The following is a 23,715-nucleotide window of genomic DNA, read 5'->3' as shown; positions in this document are numbered from 1 at the left end:
CCTTGGCAATTCTCATCAAACCAGGCAGCCGGAGCTGGAAGAGACATTGAAGCCCTTTTTTAGACCCCACTCACCATCTTGCAGAGTGATTAAGGGAACTTTCCAAAACCACACAGCTCATTAGTGTAAACAGCTGGGACTGAAACCCAGTCTGTGGACTTCACTGTGGTTTTTTGGCCTCTGTACTTCAGTGGAAAGTGGCTTGACTGTTCCGAGCAGTCCTGTGAATACCTTGATGCTCACATCACTGCCTCGGCTGCACCTTCCACCCCCACCCAACCTGGCCATAGAAAAATCGTCTTCCATGAAACTGATCCCTGATGTCAAAAAGGTTGGGGATGGCTGCCCCAGAACAAGTTGCTGACTGGAGTGGTAACTGTTTGTAGAGGGCGGGAACCCCCCAAGGATACACTGTAAAGTGTCAATTTCCCTTCATTCGGCAGGCGTGTGTCTTGCTAAGCCCTCAGGAGTGAACTAGCTTCAAGGTACTTTTAAATGGCTGAGCAAGGCAGGTGTAATGGCACTACTATTTTACCATTTTTGAAAGGAAGCTCATCTTTGCTTGAAATTGGCTCTACTTATACACAGAATCAGCTGAAAATACTCTTATCTGTTATTAAGCCTTCAAGAATGTTCTCTTACGTGCCACCTTCCTCACATTGGGTGTCTAACAAGGTAATTCAGGGCCAGGGTGTATATTACACATTTCCCCACATTGTGCCTCTGAAACATCCCTCAATCAGGGGCCAACCCTGACTGTTTAGCTCTCGGGGCTGGGGATATGGGACAGATATTATCCGAACTGGTTCTCCTACAATTTCTCCTCCTCCAATCTCAAACATGACATTGTGCCAACTCACATTTTTCCCTGTCCAATTGACCCAGGCTGAGCTTGCTATATCCTCTGGGAACAACCTCCTCCAAATTCACTTCATTTGCAGTCGTTTCTAGTCTTCTGTTGGGAAAGCGTATTTTTAGCTCTGATTCAGATAAATTCAAGCTGAGATGATAAATGAAAATGATCGTATAGGTGAAGCAGTGGCCAAGGCTTTAGTTACGATTCTCTATTGATCCTCAGGTATGCTCTAGGCAACACAAAATTATTTATTTGATACAGCATGACCAGGTCACAGCACAGACCTCAGCGAATTGATTAAAGTTTGAGGTGCCTGGCGATATCCACATTCATTGAAAGAACCACTTGCCCAGCAAGACCTGATTTTATGACACGGAAGAAGAAAGGCATCTTCCACTCCATACATTTTAGGCTCTCAAAGCCTGTAACTTAACAGGGGAAACAAATGAAGTAAGGTGTGTAAAAGCCTCTGGGACTTAGCAGGGACTCCATAAATGTTTGCTGCATTCCGCTCTCCCACCTGCTTTTGTCTGGAATTTAGTGTTGGCCCAATTTTTAAGTATTACTTGAGCACCTACTATGTGTTGCACATGCTTCTAGGCACTGAGTATACAGTGTTATAAAAGACACGTGGATCCCTGCTCTCACAGACCTTACATTCTGGTTGGGGGAAACAGTGGATACATCAGGACAAGCACTAGATCCAAATTAAGGTGGGAATTACAATAAAACACGACATGAACAAGGAGGTTCCTCTGAAATTGAAATGATGATGAGCTTGCATGTACTTAACTGCAGAAATTCCCTCCAAATTGACCCTTCTGCAAATAGGCTTTATAGCTGGTCTCCTTGGTAGCCCTCCGAGCAGTCATGGCTCGCTAGGCAAGTGTTTCTCAGGCCCCAGTTGCTGATCTCTCTTTTCCCATCTTGTGCTCCAATTCTGCACAGAATGGTGGGCAGATGCATGATCCCTTGCAGAAGTAAAGCCCCTGGGACCTGAGTCTGCAGACTCCAGGGACAGCATCGGTTCATTCAAATGTCTTTGAAGCCTCTGTGATGTACCAGGCAGAGATCAGGCTTTGGGGACATTTCAATCAACAAAGCAGCCACTGCCCCTGACCTCATGGTGCTTGCATACTAGTGGGGAAACAGCCACAGGAAACATTAAATAGTGACAAGGACTGGAAGAAAATAAAAATAGGGCCCTGCCAGCGCAAAGGCCTGGCGCCTGGAGCAATGTGCTGCAGCACACAATGAGGACAGAGCTCTGCACGTCATACCGTATTCTTTTGTGGAAGGGTTTGAAGCTTTGTTTAAAACTTTTTTAAATCTTCTGAAATATTTAAGTCCCTATTCTTCATTATACATTTTAAAGAAGCAGTGCATCTTAGTAGTTTAAAAAACTTGGATTCTGGAGGCAGTGCACTTAATTCTGTAAGGCAACAATCTGGCCCTACAGTCAGACTGCCTGGACCCGATCCTAGATTTTCTACCTAGTAGCTGAGTGACTTTCAGCAATTTACTGAATCTTAACTGTGCCTTGTTTGCCATGAAAGGGGGACAGGAATAGTCTTATTTCATGGGACTCTTCTGGTGATAAATTAAGATATGGAACATAATGTGCTTACCAGCACATGGTAAGTACGCAAAGCTTGTTGGCTGTTAAAATCCCTTCATCATTTCCTCTAGAAGTTCACTGTCTTGATCATCGTTGCCATCCTCGTTTTATCCCACCCGGCACTCACTGAACAGATTTCTGAACAATAAAGTAGAAAATAGTGCCCTAAAAGCTTTATGATTTGGGTGCCATTGAAATCCTTGAAAAGTTTTCGATATAATTTAATAGAGACAGGCATCATAAAATCCTCGTTAAATTGGGTCTAGGCCCTGGAGAACGCTTTCCCCAGGAGAGATAATTTGGGCTGTACTATCTAGTGTTCTTCCATCCTGCTCTTTCTCCTTTCCCTGCTTTTTCCTAGCATTTGTCACCCCTAGTCGTGTTGTGTATTTGTCTGTTTTTCTGCTTAACCTATAAGAATGTAAGCTCTATGGGAACAAGGACCTCGCTTGTTCAATAAACCATCCGTAATTCCCTCTGAGAGTGTTCAAATAATAGAGCTCAAGAAATACTTGTTGACTGAATTATGTCTCTATGCACCCCTAAAAATATACCAGGGAGTAAGTTTGCTAGTGGGTCAAAGAACCTCAGGTCTAAAACTATCCCGTAGCATGATCTGAGTTGTCAGCTTCTTAGTGACCCAGGAGAGCAATGACTCTTTGACAGGACCCGATCCAATAAATACAAAGTATTACATGCATTTATTATTCCCTCAACAGATGTTTATTAGGTCTTGACTTCATGCCAGGCAGTGTGTCAGAGGCTGGTATACAACAGTGAATAAAACACAGTTCCTGCCCTCAGGAGATTAGAGTCTTGTAATTAATCTCTCTAATTCTTATACAAAGCATCTCATTACCAGCCTTAGCAATGTGATCCTTTCATATGAATCTGAAGAGCAGAACCTAGAAAAGAAATAACCCTTCTGGCAGGGCGTCTGTGAGTGGGCCGTCAGGAAATGCTGTTCCCAGCCTGACTCATCCCTCCTCGCACCACTCGTAAGGTATCGATGGCTCTCAGTGCAGATGGCATCCATGTACACTTCCCCGTGACACACAGTGGCTCCTCTCTCACTCCGCACGCATGTGTCCACACACACACAACCCAATATAAACTCTCGTTCAGCACCGGAATGAATGTGTTAGAGGGCAAAGAACCTGAACAAATAAATATGTATTCAACTATATATGCATTCATACATATATACATACATACATGTGTATCTGTCTCCCAGATTCAAGGATAAGTTTCCATCCTACTTGTCCAACAATTTACTCACATGGAGCTTGGTTTCCTCTTGGATTGTGATGTCAGAAGTCACTTTGTCTTTAGTCCTGTCTGATTTTAATACCGGTTACCTAAACGAGCTCATGGCATAGACTCTTTTAGACCATGGATCCTGCAGCCCTGTTATTGTGATTGAACTGCTTTAGGCAAACATGAATATTTTTTTCCTGGAGAAATTGTAGGTTCCTTGAAAAGCCGTGTGCTGGCATGGTTAGGCTCTCAAGTTAGACTGCCTGGGTTCACCTGGCTCTACCACTTTGTAGCTTGGATGAAGTTACTTAACCTTACTGGCATATGGTTTGCTCATCTATAAAACTGAGTCACAATAATACTTTAATAGGGTTGATAGGGAATTTAATGCGTAATTCACAGTGTGGTTAGCAAATTGCTTGACACTATTTGCTGATGTTCTTTCTAATACTTACCCTCCATTGCATCTGCCACTGGCTAATTTAGACATAAAGTAAGATATCACTAAATTGTTACCGATTCCAAAAAAAAAAAAAAAAACGCTTCCTAATATTATGACTGTATTTAATGGATATTAAGAACAGAGTTGACTGATTTGATTATTGTATGTTGTGTGCTTGTTTCAAGATGTAACATGTAACCCATGAATATGTACAATTATTATATATCAATAAAAAAAGAACAGCATTGATCCTCCAAATGCATTAAAAAAAAACCACACTTTATCCCCTAAAATATTAATATAGAAAATTAAAATTCTAAGAAAATCTGGGCAGAAGCAACAATTATTAAAACACTTTGTGAAGTGATTCAGCACAATTATATCTTCATGGTACCAAATAATCAGATAGAAAATAAACATTTTCATCAATTATCTTAGCATCAAACTGTTCTTTTTCCTTTAGTTTTCAACAAGACATTTGAGGTTATATAAAGACAGTCTCAGGGTCTGTGAGGTCTTTTATCTTCCTAAGACTTTTCATAAGTATTTTTCTCTCTTCCTATTCTCTCCTATTTCAAACTGAACTTTTTAGCAGTATGTAAATGACTTTATAATAAATCATTTACTTACTGCCCACTCACAGACATGTTGCCAGAAGGTCTATTTCTTGGTCAAGCTAAGCCCCAAGATTAATTAGCCAAATAAAATCAGTCTTTCTGATTTTCCTGAGCTCAAAGCCTTGAGAATTTATTAATTAGAGAGTTGTTCTAACAGAAGAGAAGGATATTCAGAGAGAATTACCTGACTTTGGTTTGTCCTTCTTCCAGGAATGATGTTAAATGAGCTGAGTTCAGAGTTTGCTAACCAAAGTATTATCTGGTCATCGTGGTGGGAAGTGTGCCTGCTCTCTCTTTTTCCTCTTTTTTCTCTCACCTCCTTCCCTCTGTCCCTCCCTCTCCCTGCGTTATTGATTACCAAAAGGTTTGTTTAAAAACAAGTTACAGTCATCTAAAGTCTTCCTTATCATACCTGGTTCCTTGGTTCCTGAAGTTCACTTGAGATAGTAACATGGAATATTTGTTAGCTTTTTGGCCTTGAGAGATTAATGGAAACATTGTAAACCTTAGATATCTCATTCACAAAGTATGGATTACAGTAGGATTTAATTCACAGTGTTGATGTGATAAATAAATGAGATAATCCAGCACATTGTCTGGCATGAATAAGAGATCAGTATATGTTAAATCATTATTATTACAAGAAATTTGTAATGGTTCTGTAAGAAGAAAGGGAGCATTAACAATGGAAAAATGTATGGATTTTAAACTTTACTTACTGTATTTCCTTTTAAATAAAAAATAAACAAGGAGGACTTAGTCCTAAGAAATGACATTCAGAAGAGCGGTGATGTGAGAGATTGAGACTATGTCCCTTCAGTTGTCATTCCCCTATATATTCCACAAATAAATAATGAGTACCTACTATATATCATACATTGTTTTAGATGCTGGCAAAATGGTAATGAATAAAATAGATAATAAACAGAAAAAGGTTTTAATAAAGAACTTTGGTTAGCTATAAGAATTGTGAAGAAAATAATGCAGGACAATGTGATAATGAAAGATTGGGCAGCCACTGGATAGGGCGGCCCAGGAAGCTGGAGACACGCAGGATGTGAGTTTGCAGTGAGCTTGCTGTGTTAACAACAGAGAAATCAGGGCAGAGTGGCTGCACTTTCATTAGCAAGAGGAAGAATGATGAAGTCAGTCATAAATGAAGGTAGGGATGTGACCATGTACGGCCTTATAGGCCATAATGAGGAGCTTGATTTTATTCTGAGTATAACAGAAAACCTTTGGAGGTTTAAAGCAAGTCAAGGACATAATATGCTTTGATTTAAAAATATATGGTGGCTGCGTGGAGAATGAACTACAGGGAAACAAGAGTAGCAGGCTATCATAGTTGATAGAGAGGACAGAGGCATGGATGAGGGTGGCAGCAGGGATGGTGGAAAGAATAGAATGGATTTTGGAACAATTATTTTGGAGGTAGAGTTGATAGGATTGAGAATGAATTGGATACGCTGAAGTGTGGCGTCAATGGGAGGCATATGAGTGGCATCCCCATTGGTGAAAGGTTGACTTGCTATGGAGACTTACAGAGAGCAGGGATTGGGGATGAAACAATACCTCCCAACCCAACCCCATTCCCAGCAGAAGTCATCTAAGCAAAAAGAGGGACCGTGTAGCTATGAATATCTTCTCATAGACACTCCACAAATGGTCACTCAATATCTGTTACTATGTTCTATACCAAGTTGTGAATACTGGTCATACAGTAGTAAGCAAGATAGACACACCTCTGTTCCAATGAAACTTATGTTCCAATGAGAGGAGTTGTACTAAAAATAGTAAATATAACACAATATCAGATGCATAAAACTACTATGATAAAATAGGAACAGAATAATATATTGGCAACTGTTGGATTGCTACATGCGAATTGGTGTTCAGGAGGCCTTTATCCAGGGGTATCAGAGTTCTATTTGGGTTAGACTAACTTTGAGCTGTGTATCATAGATCCATGAAGTGACATCAAGTAGATCATTAGACATCTGAGTCTGGGATATTGGGAAGAAGACAGAATTAGAGGTATAGATGGTTTTTAAAGCCATGAGCCTGGGTGATTATTAAGAGAAAAATGTAGAAATTGGAAACAGACGGAAGGCCAGGACCAACCCCTGAGACTCCTCCAATATTTATAGGTTGAACTGATGAAACCAGCAAGGAAGATTGGAGCAGCCAGAGTTAAAAGTGAAAACAGGGGACTGTAGTGTTACTGAGTGAATAAGCTGAACCCTTTCCCCCAGCTTCCACCCTCTAGACCTCCACCCTCCAGGAATTCCAGAAAATAACTTCTTTTGTGTATATAATGGGAGCTTGGGTTATGGCGCAGTATCGGGAAACTCCCTCTCACTGATGTAGGGTGGTACACTCTTGACCAGAATTCATCCAGCCCAAGTCATCTAGATGAGTAATTGCTGCGCTGCTGGAGGAAGGACAAGACCCTGCATTGTGGGGACACTGATATCAATTATGCTCTTTCCACTTTTAAGCACAGGCATCTGAATCAGTGATGCCCTCCAAGGCTGGCAGAGAAGCGTCTGGTATGCAAACAATATCTAATTACTCTAACCAAGCAATATAATGGCTCTTTTCTAGGGGAACTGCTAGGGACAATGTAGCCCTATCAAATCTAGCCAAACTCATACTTTTTGAACCATCAGGCACAGATGTTGTAAGAATAACATCAAATAAGAAAGATGGGTAGGGATAAGCAGAAGGAAAGGTAAATTCTGAGGCCATGTCGTAGCAGCTACAGATTAAAAACCTTAGGTTAAAAAATAAAAACGTTTGATAAATTAAGATCTCAGTCAATGCATTTAACAGCTGTGGTACTATGGAAGTACAGATTACTGACCAGAAAGTCAGGTCAATAAATACGCAGATTGAAGCAATAAGTAAAAAGGATGGGAAATAAGAAAAGAGCCTAAAAGATATATGGGATGTAGTGAAAAGATCTAACATATTTTTAATTGAAGTCCGAGAAGTATGCGAGAGAGGTAATGGGCAGTATCAATATTTAAGGAGATACTGACTGAGATTTTTCTAAAATTGATGAAAGCCATTGAGCTACAGATTTAAGAAGTGCTATTATTCCCAACTAAGATAAATTTTTAAAAAAATCATACCTAGGCACATCATAGTAGAACTGCTAAAAACAAAATCTTAAAAACAGAGACGATCATGTACTACCATTAAAAGAAAAACAACTGTATGGTAAAATTTTCAGTGAAATTATGGAACCCAAAAGACAATGGAGTGACAGCTTTAAAACACTGAAAGAAGCTGCCACTGTAGAATTCTATTTCTAATAAAAATAATCTTTAAAATACAGGTAAAATAAAGATATTTTTCAAATGAATACAATTTGAGATAATTTATTACAAGCAGACATGCATTTAAAATACAGAAATGAGTGAACAATAAAAAGCATTGAATGTTGATGGAAAAGAATTCACAAAACAGTAACCATGTAAAGTTTAAAATATAGGACAAAAATAACAGTGGCAGAAGGAAGAGATTAAGAGAGTCAAAGTAATTAAATTCTTTACTTTTGGGGGAAGTAGTAAGATGGCTAATGTAAATTAGATTCTAATAATGAATACAGTTATGCTATAATTTCTAGTACAACCATTAGTTTTAAGTGGTAAAATAAAGCATAAGTAACAAGCTAATAGAGGGGAAATTTTGAAAGTTAAAAAAAATTACCAACCTAAAAGACAGAAAACAAAAGGGAGAATGAGAAACATAGAATGAGTGGAAAAACAGAATGCAAATAATCGTATGGTAGTTATGTTAATTGTAAATAGATTAAAACCTAAAAGCTGATTCTAAGACTGGATTTTTAAAAAATTATATTATAAATATGCATGACAAAAATCTGTCAACAAGCTACACATAGAAGGGAACTTTTTAACATATTTTCATCAAAAAATATGAAGGCATTTATAGACAAAGTGTTAAACAGGTAATTTTGCAAGGTGTTTAGATACCTAGTTAATGTGTTAAATGAATATGAATTTGTATCTTCAAATGATAGGAACAAACATTTAGAATAATTTTTTTATTATAGCAACAGTAACATCAAATACTTAGGAATAAATCCAAGTAAATATGCTCAAAACATCAACACCAAAAAAAACTAAAAACCTTTATTAATAAGAAGTAAAGAAGACTTAAATAGTTGGACGTATATATCATGTTCACACATTGGAAGATTCAATATTGCAAAGTTGTCAATTCTTTCCCAAGTTGATCTACAGAGAAATGCAATCCTAATCAAAAGTCCAGAATTGTTTTTGTAAAAAAAATGAAAAGCTGATTCTACATGTATAAATAAATGTAAAGGGCAAAAAAAAAAAAAGCCAACACAATTTGAAGAAGAGTAAAGGAATTAACCACTTACAGTAGTCTGCTAAAGTTGCCATAACAGAACCAGAGACTGGGTGGCTTAAACCATAGAAATTTATTTTCTCATAGTTCTGGAGGCTGGAAGTTCTAGACTAAGGTGCCAGCAGGTGTTGGTTTCTGGTGAAGACTCTCTTCTTGGCTTGCAGACTGCCACCGACCCACATGTCCTCACATAGCCTTTCTTCTACGTGTGTGCACTCTTGGTGTTTTTTCCTCTTCTTATAAGGATACCAGCCCTATTGGATTAGGACCTCACCATTATGACCTTATTTAACTTTAATTACTTCCTTAAAGGCCCTGTCTCCAAATACAGTCACACTGGAGGGTTAGAGCTTCAATATATGATTTTGCAGGGGGACACAATTCAGTCTCTAACACCACTTACCAAGATTTCTTATAAAGCTTCAATAATTAAGGCATTGGGTGTTAGATACAGGATAAACAGATAGATCAGTGGAATATAATGGAGACCAGAAACAAACCCACATTAATATGGGTTTCCAATCTGTGAAAAGGGGACACTGAAGAGCAGGGAAGGAAAGGTGGTCTTTTCAATAAATGGCATTGGGAAAATTGGAAATCTATTGTGGGGAAAAAATAATTTTGATCCCTACCACAGACACAGAAAACAATTCCAGATGATATGTTGTTATAAATGTATAAAATAAAACTCTAAGTTTTCTAGAAGATAACATAAGAGATAATATTCACAACCTTGGATAGGTAAAAATTTTTTCAATCAGACATCAAAAGTAATGATAACTATAAAAGGAAATATTGATTAATTGGACTACATGAAAGTTAAATTTTTCTATTTATCAAAAGAAAGATTAAGAGACTGAAAAGCCAAGCCACAGAGTAGGAAAATATGTTAGCAAAACAGAAAACTAACAACAGACTTAAAACCAGATTATAAAGAGCTACAAATAAGAAAAACTCTGACAACTTGATAGAAAATTAGGCAAGAAATTGCTAGGCTCTTCAAAAAAGAGAATAAGTACATGAAGATGTACTCCATCCTGTTAGTTATCAGGGAAATGCACATTAAAGCCATGATGGAATACCACTACATACCAACCAGAATGGCTAGAATTAAAAGGACCAAAAATTCCAAAGGGTGTTGGGGATGTTGTGATACTGAAATCTCATCTGCTACTGGTTAGAGTGTAAATTGTTACAAGCACTTCGGAAAGCTCTTTGTCGAGTCCACTAAACAGTATACCAGCTATTCTACTAGGCATATATATCTGAAAGAAATGCTCATCTATGCTCACCAAAAGACATGTATAAGAACGTTCATAGCAGCACTGTTCACAATAGCCTTGAATGAAAACCACCCCATGTCTATCAAAAATAGAATGACCAAGTAAATTGTAGGATATTTATACAAGGGATTACTTAAAACAATGCAAATATATTGTGGTGCTCTATTTATGTACGTTTCAGAAACAAAGTATCAGAAGTCAGGATAGTGGTTGCCTTTGGGGATTAGGGGTAATGACTGGGTCTGGTATCCAAAGGGGTTTCCCAAGTGTTGGTTCTATTTCTTGGTCTAGGTAGGTGGTGGTTACAAGGGTGAAAAAAAAATCACCAACCTAGGCGCTTTCTGTATACATGTTACTCATCAATTAAAAAAAACATAGTGTAGTAACTGAGGGCTAAACTGTTAGCCTTGGCCCCATAGGATCAAGGAGGGAGAAGTGGTTACCGAAATCTAGAAAAAAGGAAGTCTTACTGAATCCTTTGCTTTGAGAGAAGCCCATATCTTCTGTTAAAAAACAAAGCCAATAGAAGACCTTGCAGGAAAGAGCCTGGATGTGTAAATATCTCCAATCTTCACTCTTGTCTCCTGTTGGGAATCCCGATGGGCTAAACTAACCCAACCAGCAGTCAGAGAGCTTGGGAAACTGTTGATGAAATCAACTTCAGGGATCTCATCTGCATGAAGCTGAGGAAAGACAAAGGCACAAAATCCTCACCAGCCCAGTTGTCTCTTGGTAAAGAGATATCCTGGAAGCCCAACCCACTAACTTCTGCTTATCTCTCATTGCCCAAAAGAGACATTTAAGTAGCCTTAGTTGCAAGTGAAGTTCAAGAAATATATTTTTAAATCAACTTTATTGGGACATAATTTACATGAAATAAAATGCATTCACTTTAAAGAATAATTCAAGGAGTTGTAACACATGTATCCTCCTACTAATCACCACTACAATGAAGATGTAGAACATTTCAATCACCCCAAAAGATTACTCTGTGCCCATTTGTAGTGGCTCACTCCAGGTACTCACACTGATTTTTAATCTAGGTGAAATTCACGTAATATATAATTAACCCTTTCTAAGTGAACAATTCGGTGGTATATAGTACCTTCACAGCGTTGTATATCCACACTGACTTGATCACTATACACAGGTTTATTCTTGTAGCACTTCATGTAAATGGATTTGTATTGTATGTGTTCTTTTTTGTCTGACTTCTTTCACTTAGCAAAATGTTCTTGTGATTCATCCATGTTATAGCATGTACCAGTAGTCCCTTCCTTTTATCACTGCATAGTACTCCATTGTGTAAATATACCAAGATTTGTTTGTTCATTTACTTGATGACAGATATTTGCATTGTTTCCAGTTTCTATTATGAAAGAAGATACTGTGAACAGTGTTTTCCAAAGCTTTTTGTGAACACAGGCTTTGATTTCCCCTGGGTAAGTACTAGGAATAGAATCGCTCGGTCATGTGGTTAGAGTTTGTTTAGTATTATAAGAAATTGCCAAACTATTCTTCAAAGTGATTACGCTGTCACCAGCAGTGTATGAGCATTTCAGTTGCTCCACATGTTGGCCAAGGTTTGCAAGTGTCACTCTTTTTAATGTTAAGCATTCTAGTGAGAATGTAGTAGTATTCTACGATAGTTTTAATTTTCATTTCCCTGGTGGCTAAAGGCATTGAACATTTATTCATGTGCTTATTGGCCATTTGCATATTTTTGGAGAAATATATAATTTAGTTTGTCTTTTAAACAGCTTTGTTGAGGTATAATTGACATATAGTAAATTGTACATAAAATGCACAATTACATGAGTTTTGACATGTATGAGGCTGTCCGGAAAATATCCAGCCATGTACTATGACACACAAACTGTTTTCATTATATTAACAATGGCTGGAGACTTTATGGACAGCCCTTGTATGTATACAACCATGAAACTATCGCTAATTAGGAGAATGAAAATATCTATCATCCTCAAAAAGTTTCTTGTGCCTCCTTGTAATCCAGCTTTTTCCCTGGTCCTCTTTGTGCCAGTGTGGATTAGTTTGCGTTTTCTGGAATTTTATGCATATACACTCATACTATATGTAGTTTTTCCTAGCTTCTGAAACTCAGTATCCTTATTTTGAGATTCCTCAATGTTGCTGTGTGTACCAATAGTTCAATCTTTTTATAGCTGCAAAGTGTCCCATTGTATGATAGGGGAACATTTTAATTACTTTCTAAAGTGATTGCAACATTTTACATTCCTACCAGCAATGTATGAATGTTCTAGTTTCTCCATCTTCTCACTGACACTTGGTAAAGTGAGTCTTCTTATTTTTATCCATTCTACTAGCTGGATAGTGGTATTTCATTGTGGTATTTCATTTGAATTTGTGTTTCCCTAATGACTAATGAAGTAGGGCATCTTTTTACGTCCTTATTGGCTTGCTTCTATTTGCTAATATTTTGTTATGGATTATCATGCATATTTTCAGTTTTATTTTCTTGTACATTGTCTTTGGTGACATGTCATTGCAGCCATTTGGATCCACATTTTGGGATGTTTTTTCATTTATTAAAAATTTTATTTCTTTAGTAGACATAAGAATTTTCAGATTTTGTATATCTTCTTACACCAGTTTTATTAATTTATGTCTTTCAGAAATTGTCTATTTCCTCTGAATTGGAAAATCACCAGTATAAAATGGTTTATAAGATTCACTTATTTTTTTTCCATGACATACTCAGTGCATCACTTATTTTTTTTTAAGTCTGTAAGATCTATAGTGAGATCCCTCTTTCATTCCCGATATTGTTAATTTGATTTTTTTTTTCTCTCTCTCTCTTTTTTTTCTTTATTAGTCCAACTAGAGGTTAATTGATTTTATTGGTCTTTCAAATGGCCTACTCTGGGTTCCTGCTCTTACCTTTATTTCCTTCCTTTTCCTCATTTTGTTTTATTTGTCCTTCTGTTTCCAGATTCTTAAGGTGGTAGAGGCTTAGATCATTGCATTTAAACATTTCATATTTTCTAACATGTTTACGCTATAAATTTCCCTCTAAATGTGTTTTTATCTGTAAGTCATCAATTTTGACATGTTGTTTTCGTCATTATTATTCAGTTAGAAATATTATTGAATTTCTCTTCTGACATCTTTGAGCCATAAACTATTTAGAAATGTGCTGGTTAATTTCTAATATTTGAGGACATTCCAGCTTTATTTTTTGGTTATTAATTTTTAATCTGTTGTGGCCAGAGAGTATTCTCTGTATGATTTCAGTCCTGCTGAATTCACTGGGCCTTACTATATAGCCCAGTATATGACCTCTCTTGGTATATTCCATGTACACTTAAAAATAATGTGTATTTTTTTAGGTGTTGGGTGCTGTGTTTTTCAATGTCAGTTAAATGAAATTGGCTGATAATGTTGTTTACATCTGCTACATAATTGCTAATTTTCATTCTACTTGTCCTATCAATTACAGAGGGAGGAATGTTGAAATTTCCGATTGTAATTGTGGATTTTTCTTTCTCCTTTTGCTTGGGTTAGTTTTCGATTCACATTTTTTGAGTCGTGTTATAGGGCCCCTACACATTTAACATATGTCTGTCTGTCTGGTATATTGATCTTTTCATCAGTGTATTACTCAGGGTCTCCAGAGAAACAGAATCAATGTGACATAGACAGATACATAAGAGGAGATTTATTATGGGAATTGGTTCACACAGTTATGGAGGCTGACAAGTCCCATGATATGCCACCTGCAATATGGAGAATGAGGAAAGCGGAGTGTAATTCCATCTGAGTCCAAAGGCTTGAGAACCAGGGAGCCAGTGGTGGAACTATCAGTCTGGGAACTACTGGGATGCTGGTGTGAGAACTAGGGGAGGAGGAGCTTCTGGTACAAGTCCTGGAGTCTGAAGGCCCAAGAACCTGGTGCTCTGGTGTCTGAGGGAAGGAGAAGATGGATGTCCCAACTCCAAAAGAGAGAGCACATTTGCCCTTCCTCCACCTTTTTATTCTATCTGAGCCCTCAGTGGGTTGGAAGATCCCTGCCCACATTGGTGAGGGCTGATTTTTATTCAGTCTACTGATTTAAATGCTAATCTCTTCCAGAAACACCCTCACAGGCACACCCAGAAATAATGTTTTACTATCTATCTGGGTATCCCTTAACGCAATCAAGTTAACACATAAAATTGCCATCATAATCTGTATGAAATGTCCCTTTTTGGCCCTGGTAAGATGGGTTGGCGTGCAGTTTGCTTTATCTGATACTAAGATAGCTCTCTTGCGCTTACTGTTTACAAGATATGTCTTTTTCTATCCTTTTACTTTTGACCTATGTTTTTGTATTTCAAGTATATATTTTTAGGTGGTATTTAGTTGGGCCTTGCAATTTTATCCAATCTGTCAATCTATGCTTTTTAATTGGCGTGCTCATTCCATTTTTAAATTTACCATCTTGCTATTTTTTCTATTTGTCCATCTGTTCTTTGTTCCTTGCTTCCTCTTTTTCTGACTTCATTTGTCTTAATTGACTATTTTTAGCATTATTATCTCCTCTGTTGAGTTCTTAGCTATACCTCTTTGTTTTAGTTTTTAAGTGCTTACTCTAGGATTTATAATATGTGTCTTTAACTTATCACAGTCTAAGTATTATACCACTTATACATAATCTAAGAACCTTACAACAGTATACTGTTCCCTTTCTAAAGTTTGCATTCTTATTTCTCCATGTGATATGTGTACATATATGTGTATAAGCATGGTATATATACATATGCCATAACACAATTCATTGTTATTTTTTGGTTTCGTAAGTAAATTTTTTAAATTTAGAAATGAGAAAATAGCCTTTTATATTTATTCACGTTTACCATTTCCAGTTCTCCTCATTCCTTTCTGTAGATCTGAATTCATATCCAAAATCATGTACATGGCGATGGATTCACTCAACTTTTTTTTTTCTCTTTCAGGAAGGTTTTTATTTTCTCTTTATTTTTGAAGGCTGTAAGAATATTTTCATTGGTTCTAATACTCTAGACTATTTTTTTATTATTTCAACACTTTACAGATTTTTTTTCCCATTATCTTATGGTTTGCCCTGTTTATGATAAGTCAATAGTAATTCTTAAGTGTATTCTTTGTATGTAAGGTACTTTTTTTTCTGGCTGGTTTTAGAAATGTTATCTTTGTGGTTGTTTTTCAGTAATTGTATTATGATGTGCTTTAGAAAGATATTTATGTATTTATTTATCCTGAGTGGATTTTATTGAGTTTATTAGTTCTGTGGGGTTCTTTAAAATTAAATTTGGAAAATTTTAGCTATCATTTCCATAAATACTTTTTCTGCTGACTCCTTACTCTCCTTCCAGAACTCCAATTGCAGTATATTTAATGACTTGATATTTTACCACAGATCACTAAACGCTCTGTTTATTTACCCCTTAGCATTTTCTTTCTGTGTTTAAGTTTGGCTAGTTCTATCTCCCTGTCTTTAATTTCATTGTGGGTTTTTTTTTTTTTTTTGGTTTGTTTTGTTTTGTGGTTTTGCTTTTTTGTGTGTTTAATTTGTGTTGAAGCCCACCTAGTAAAATTTTCATTTCAAATATTATATATTTTTTAGCTCTAAAAGTTCTTTTAGGTACTTTTTTATAGATTGCATTTCTTTTCTCATGTTCATGTTTTCCCTTATGTCCTTAAACATACTTTAAATAGATTTTTTGAAGTCCTTGACTAATAATGCCATCATCTTTATCATTCTCAGAGCTTGTTTCTATTGACTGATTTTTCTCTTGCTTATGGTCATATTTTCCAGCTTCTTTGCACATCTAGTAATTTTTATTTGATGCTGAACGTTGTTAACGGCATGTTGAGTATCCAGATTTTATTATCTTTTGTTAAAAACACATTGGGCTTTATTATGATTGCTGTTCATCTATTCATTAATAACCATGTTACTTTTAAGGCCTGTTTTCAGGCTTGTTTGGGTAAGTTTAGATTAGCCATCATTTTAAGGCTAATTTAAGTGTGCTGCTAAGGTATGGCCTTTCTGGCATCTCTACTCAATGGCTCGGGTTGAATATCTCCCACTTTAGGGTAGTTCTTGTGGTTCAATTTATACCTCCTCAGTATTTTAGGCTCACTGATCGTCATTCTTTGCTAAGCTTGCAGAGTCTTACACTATGCACGTGCATCTTTGTGTTTAAAAATTCAAGAGGACTTCTACTGCAGCTTTCTCAAATGCTTTCTCTGCTCTCTCCTCTCTAGTATCAGCCTCTAAATTACAGCTGCCTTAGACTCCCTGAAATTCTCTCTGTCTCCTCAACTAAGCAAGACTGTCATGTTTTTTGGGTGCCCCTTTCCTACCCCAGCGTTCATCAAATGCCTCAAACGGAAAGAACAATTGTTTGTGTCCCTTCTCTTGGGGATTACAATTCTGTGGTGTTTGTTATTTGATATCCAAAAGCAGGGATTTCTTTCCCATATTTTACCCAGTTTTCTAGTTGTTTACAGTGGAAGGGCTAGTTTGGTACCAAGTACCCCACCATGGTCAGAAACAAAAAGTCAGAAATATATTTTTCTTCAACTCCACTTCTGTTAACACATACTACCAATTTTGTGTGTCAAGGGAGCTCACAAGTTTTTCAGTGACTGGAAGAGTTAATGACAATATGTTATATGGGATATCACAGTACCCTGGAACTTTAGTTATACAGTTCTCCTCCTAAAACACTTCCCTAAGCCCTCAGCATTCTTAGAATTTGCTGGGTTTGGTTTGGAAAATTTCTTCCTTTTTCAGTCATGTACACAAAGGTCTGAACTTTAGTGATATGTCTAAATTGACCAGGCTCATCAGTACTGTATTAGAAGTTTAAAAATGTATTAATATGAGATTCTGATAATCTGAGCTCTGAGGTCTTTGTAGTATTGAATACACCTTCTTTGTCAATCCCTATCAAAACCACATAAGCAGAAAGATACGGTTGAGTAATTTTACAAGTACTAGTGACTTAATTTTCAGGCTTTCTTCTATTTGTCCACCAACTTTGTCACCTTCTCTTGCCCAAAGTCTATTGTGACTACTTTGTTCCATCCTTTTTAGCGCAATCCCTCAATCTTTCATGATAGCGTGGTACTATCACTGTTTCTTTCATTGATTTATCCACTCGATAAATATTTATAAATCATGTATGACTCTCTAGGTAGTTTGATAGAGTCTAGGGATAAAGTAGACATATTTCTTATCCCAATGGAAATCAAAGGTCTGATGGGAAGAGAATCATTCATTAAATAATTACATAAATATATTACTAGAAAACGTGTGCTTTAAAGGAATGGTATAAGGAATTCTGAGGGTATGTCACTGGGGTATCAGGATCAAATGCCAAGATGGAATTAAAAGTGCTGCAGAATTAATAGGCGAAACCCCTATGGAGGAAAAAGGAGAGAAAACAGGAGTAAGGAAAGCTGTAGACAGTAATAGACATCTGACACCTTTTTAAGGAGAGAGTGAAGGAGGGAAGCCTAGGTAGAAAGATCCTCAGGCTACAATGCAGCTCTGAGAAAGCCTAGGCCAGGTTAATGGGGGCCCCAGAGCAAAGACTGCCTTCCAAGGGAATCCTCTGTTGATGAGGAATGGCCAGACCTAGTACCCACGTTGTGCTCAGTCACTCCTCACAGCGCATTTCCCTCAAAGAAGACCTGAGAGGTGCATTCCCACAACTGCTATACGGGACAGCCAGACCTAAGCTGGGAGGCTGGGAAAGGCTTCTCTAGGACATATTTAAAATCATGTTTAGGTGACTGCTTTAACATCTCTTACATGCTGTAGTGGGAAGAAAAGGTATGCAGGTCAAAGCTAGCTTGCTGCGTTTTGGTGGCAGACCCTGGATTTAAAGCACTCTGTGCTTTTCACTTATCTTCTTTCAAAGTAATGGATAGATTAAACAGCACAGTAAAGTCTTTGGACAGCATTAGATGTCACTTCACCAGGTTTTGTCGTTCCATTCTTCCAGTCATTGCAAAAGCTAACATCTTCCTTCCTTCTCTCCCACTCCCATGTTGGTGGCAGATCGTTTATGCACTTCAAAATATTGCACAGGGTACTTCAAAAGTGTTTGGGGTGTACCTAACAAGTTGTAAGCATGATCTTATGAACTTTCTCTTCTTTTGCTGGATAATTTCCAAGGAATAATTTACTCTGAAGGTTTTCTATTTTAGCTTCTCTTGACCTTAGCAAATCACAGTTGTATCTTCAAACAGCTACTGCTTTCAGTAGCTTTGATTGTTGAACAGCAGTTATTTAAATATTTATGGTCAATCTGTTCCAAAACAATATTGAAAGCAGCAGGGCACAGTTTAAGAAATACATAAAAATCAATGGGGCAAATTTATGTATCAGAAGATCTACATTTCTAACTAAGCGCCAGATTTTCCATTTATAATTTTTGCAAATGAAACACTCTGGGTAGTCATAAATACTGACCTCTTTGAACCTTCCTTTGTGAATTATGATCTTGCAGTAATAAACAGAGAGCAGCATTTGATTTGTAGGCTGAACTATACAAAGCAAGAACTCAATGCTAATGCCTTTGATCACTCTAATTCATTTTAACTGGCCAAGAGGGAGATGATAAAAAGTCTTTTATAACACCATCGCCTTCTGTTCTGAGTGTGCCTAGTGTCTGTCTTGACATATTTTCTCCACAGTAGCTGTACCTAGCATTGTGTCTGGTATCACGAGGACAAAACTAAATATTTTTTTATAAACCTCGTCGTGTAAAGCCAGCATGGAACACTGCCTAATTCGACCCACAACCCCAATTCTCCTGTAGAGGGTCTCATGACAAATGAAACTAATACAACACCAGCTCACACTCTGTTCCAGTCCTCTCCAGGCTACAAATGATTTAGTTAACTCAGCTGGGTTTTTTTTCATCATTTCCACATTTACTGTAGTTTCCAGAGTCTAGATAAATGAAGTTTTCTATTTAGAAGGGACCTTAGAAATAATAGTCACGTAATCCAGGGATAACAAATATATTTTATTTTCTAAGCTCAGTAAGAAAAAATTCTGTTTCCAAAAAAAATGATGTCTTTTCAAAGAAGGTGAGTACTGGGTCTTGACCCTTCCAAATTGAGTCCAACCATCCCTCCTGACCGATGGCCATCAACCTCAGCTCGAATACTTCCGAGACAGGACATCAGTGCCTTTCAAAGTGGCCTCTGTCATGACTGGATGATGGAAAATTATTTCCAGCTGAAATTTGTGCTTTTGCAACTTCCACATTCAGATCTGAGTTCTGCCTTTCGACATCACACAAAATAAATTTACTCTTATTCTACATAATAGCTCTTCCTATATTTGAATACAATTTTTCTGAGATCCTCTTTCTTTTTGTTAGCTTCCAGCCTCGAGCATCTTTAATATTTTTATCTATGATGCTTAAAGCTTTCTGACAGAAGTATGTGTGTGTGTGTGTGTGTGTGTATGTGTGTGCATGTCCTAGAATACAATTCATCAGGACCTAGAAGATCCCCTGCATGCAAAACTCTGTGGTCCTGTCTTTATTATCTTCTAACTTATCTTGAGCTTTAATTGCCTCTTAAAGACACTGCTCTACCTTTCCAGTTTAAAGATCCTTCTTCTTGACAGGGTAGACAAGCAACAGAAATGCTGTAGGCTCTTTCTCACTGTCATCTGTTAACATGACATCATCTTTTCCAAGCAGCAGGCTTAACCCTACCTTGTTTTCCTTCTCGTTCTAAACCTAATTTAAAATGCCTTTTGCCAAATCTAAGCAACACTTTTTAGGTCATATCTTACTTTACATTGCAGCTGCGTTTGACAGTGTTGATCAATCCCTCCTTCCTGAAATCCTCCACTCCCTTAGCTTCAACAGATTCATTTTCATGTCATTTTCCTCTTCTCTTTCTCTGCACACTCCTAATGTGCTTCCTTTGTGGGCTCCTCTTCTCTGCTTGAAATGCTGTGTTCACCAGAGTTCTGGTTTCTATATAAACTTTATCCTTGAGTGAGTTTACACACGCTCGGGGTTTTAACCACCCTGTATTCTAAGGATGCCAAATGTTACCTCCAGCTCAGATCTCTGCCTTCCCCTAAGGTTAAGACTCTGAGTGCTGATACTCCCGTGTGACTAAAACTAAACTCATCATCTCACTCCCACATGTCCAGCCTGTGCTCTGCTACCTCTCAACAATAATGTCCTATCTCAGTATTAGCATCGCCTTCTGCGCAGTCATCCAAGTAGAAACCCAGGTTCCTCCTTCCTCCAAGCCAGTTCATGCACCAGTCGCCAAATCCCAGTGACTTTGTTGCTCGCGGTTCTTGACTCCACCCCTCTCCTATCACCCTACTTCTTTGCTTTGAGCATTCCCTTTCTCTAGCCTGGAGTTTTTTTAACAGCCTCCTGACCTGAATGTCGTTTTCCCTTTATTTCTGGGTAAATACCTCTACCCCGTAGCCAGAGTAATCGCTCTCTAACATAAATCTGATCATTTCCCTTCCCCACTTAAAATCCTTCAAGTTTCCCTTTTACCTGCAAAATAAGGCTCTAGAGCATGACATTTAGGATATTCCATGACTTGGTTGACAACTCTCTCTCCAACTTTGTATTTTCCTGCTCTTGCTCTGGAACAGACACTGCATATGCCTAAATGCTTGTGAAATCCAGCATGTATCATGCTACTTCAGGCCGGCTTGCCTTTGTTTATGGCATGTTGTCTGCCTGGATACAATGCCCATTCCACTCATCTTCTTTTGACTAATTTTCACTTATCTCTAATAGTTTAGCTTAACCGTTATCTCCTCTAGGAAATATTTCCCAGACAACGCTCACTATACTTCCTCTGTGTTCCCATAGCACCCTGGGGTTGCTTTTGTCCCCTCCCTTACTACATATTTTGACTCTACAATGTGTCTGTATATGTGACTTTTGTCTCAATGGTAAGAACCATACCTTTTTGAACTTTATTTTTACTCTTTTGTTTTCTTCCTTTCCCTTATGCTTTCTCAGGCATATTTTAGAAAAGTATAGGCAGATATTTTCTTAACTAATGAGTCCTTTTTGTATACTAGGAAATATGATAAGAAAACCTAATGCTAGAGAGCTTCTAATACTATGATAAGAACAGCTGAGAAGTAAAAGAAAGTCATATAGAAATGGATTTATTTGCTAAAAGACGATTGCCAAAAAAAAAAATACATGACATCAACTTTTTAGCAGGTATTTTTGCTTTAACTTAAAGGACAAAGTCATGGTCTTGATTCTCAAATTTACTCAACAAATATTTACTGAATACCTGGGTATGTGCAGAGGTAAATTAGACATTTATTCTGTTTTTAAGAAACTTACAGTTTAGCAGGAAATAGCATAATTATGTTTCAAGGAAGAAATGATGATGGTGATGATAATGAGGATAGCTAACATGTATTGAGAAAATCAAACCTTTAACCTTATAATCATTTGGTAAGTAAATAAGCATTATCTCATTTAACCTTATAATCATTACTGTAAATAAGCTATCAGAAGCCCAATTTATGTTGAGAGAACCAAGACTCAGAGAGTTATAAAAGCATGTAGAAGGTCACACCCTGGAGGTGTGTAATCTTATGCTTAACCCTCTGCTATGCTTTCTGCAATACAGTGATATGTTATGAGGCTCAGAGAATAGTAAGACTCAGAGAAGACACAGACAGGTGGCTTTCTCTTGGAGGCATCAGAGAAGGCTCCATGAAGGAGATGGCATTTGATTTAGCTATTGAAATAGGAGTAAAATTTGGACCTTCAGAGAGGCAAGAAAAGGGCATTCTAGACAGAGGAATAGCTTAAATATAGGCATGGGGGTGGGAAAGTGTACAGCATACATAATGCAAAGCAAGAGAGAGCAGTTTGGATGAAGCAAAAGAATAGTAAGAAAGCAAACTGAAACGATAGTAGGAGGTTCATGTCATTCCAACTGAGCAATGTGAACTTCCTTCTGGAGTCATAAAAAGTCAACAAGAATTTTATAATAGCACAGAGCAATGATGTAAGAAGATTAATCTACCACAGCTTGTAAAATTGGAGAAAGGAGGGTATGAAGGAGGGTTTAAGCATTGATTTGACAAACATTTATTAAGTTCCTTCTGCGTGTCAGATACTGTTGTATGTGCTGGGCAACATCAGTGAACAAAATAGGCAATAAAAATCCCTGCCCTCATGGAGCTCTTTTAGTTGGAGTACAGACAATTAAAAAATTATCTACTATATACTGGTTGGACATTTCCAATTTGAAATGCTTAGGACCATAAGTGTTTTGGATTTTGGATTTTTTTGGATATACATAAGGAGATATCTTGGGGATAGGACCCAAGTATAAATGTGGAATTTATTTTTGTTTTTTCCTGCCTCAGGTTTATTCGTACAAATAGTACAGGAGGACCCCAGCCCCATGCAGACAGCAGCCCAGGGGTCACACCAGTCCTTCTGTCCTCACGTTGGCAGACAGAGGCCTCTACTCTGGAGCCTTTGCAGGGGGCTGGGCACCTTTGGGAGCCTGAGCTGGAGCTGGAACTGAAGCTGGTGCTGCAGCTGAAGCCGCAGATTGGACTTTGGACTGGGCCTTGAACTGGGCCTTAGACTGGGTCTTAGACTGGGCCTTGGTTTGATCTTTGGCCTTTGGCAGGCAGAGCCTGAGACCCTTGGCAATGCGCACATGAGAACGTTTCCCAAGCTTAGGGTGGGCAATGTAGGCAAGTCGACTGACCTTGTGGCTCATGCCCTTTGGGATCTTAGCCTTAACCTCCTTGGGCTTTACGAGGGCCTTGATAGCTTCAGCACGTGCACTCATGGCCTTGGCGTTGTTGGCCTGCATCTTCTTCAGGCCCTTCTTGTTGTGCTTCTTGGCAAAGCGCATGTTCCTCAGGAACTTGGGATCCACCCCCTTAAGAGATTCATATCTTTGTGATCGGGGTTTCTTGATGCCATTTCTGTGCCACTTTCGGGACTGGTTGTGTGTGGTGTGGTTCTTGGACTTGGCCATGTCTACACTGTAACCCGCGGCTGCTGAAGAGCCTGGGACCGGAAGAGCCGTGGAATTTATTTATGTTTCTTATACACCTTATACACATAGCCTGAAGGTAATTTTATACAATATTTTTAATAATTTTGGACACAAAAAGTTAGCTTTATAGTTATACATAGTTTATTTTATATATATATATGGTGATATATATAGTATGT

General features: G+C 37.8%; 1 protein-coding gene and 1 pseudogene across 4 annotated transcripts in view; one reads left to right on the top strand and one right to left on the bottom strand.

Moving 5' to 3' along the window:
• PPP2R2B (protein phosphatase 2 regulatory subunit Bbeta) overlaps positions 1 to 23,715 on the top strand; it is a 410,135-nt gene that overhangs the window by 38,403 nt on the left and 348,017 nt on the right. The gene's annotated exons all lie outside the window — the stretch shown is intronic.
• On the bottom strand, positions 22,885 to 23,549 carry LOC138393112 (large ribosomal subunit protein eL29 pseudogene; annotated as a pseudogene).

Source organism: Eulemur rufifrons, chromosome 10 (genome assembly GCF_041146395.1).
Source record: "Eulemur rufifrons isolate Redbay chromosome 10, OSU_ERuf_1, whole genome shotgun sequence".
NCBI lineage: Eukaryota > Metazoa > Chordata > Mammalia > Primates > Lemuridae > Eulemur > Eulemur rufifrons.
The sequence above is the reverse complement of the archived record's forward strand: the minus strand, read 5'-3'. Positions and strand labels throughout refer to the sequence as shown.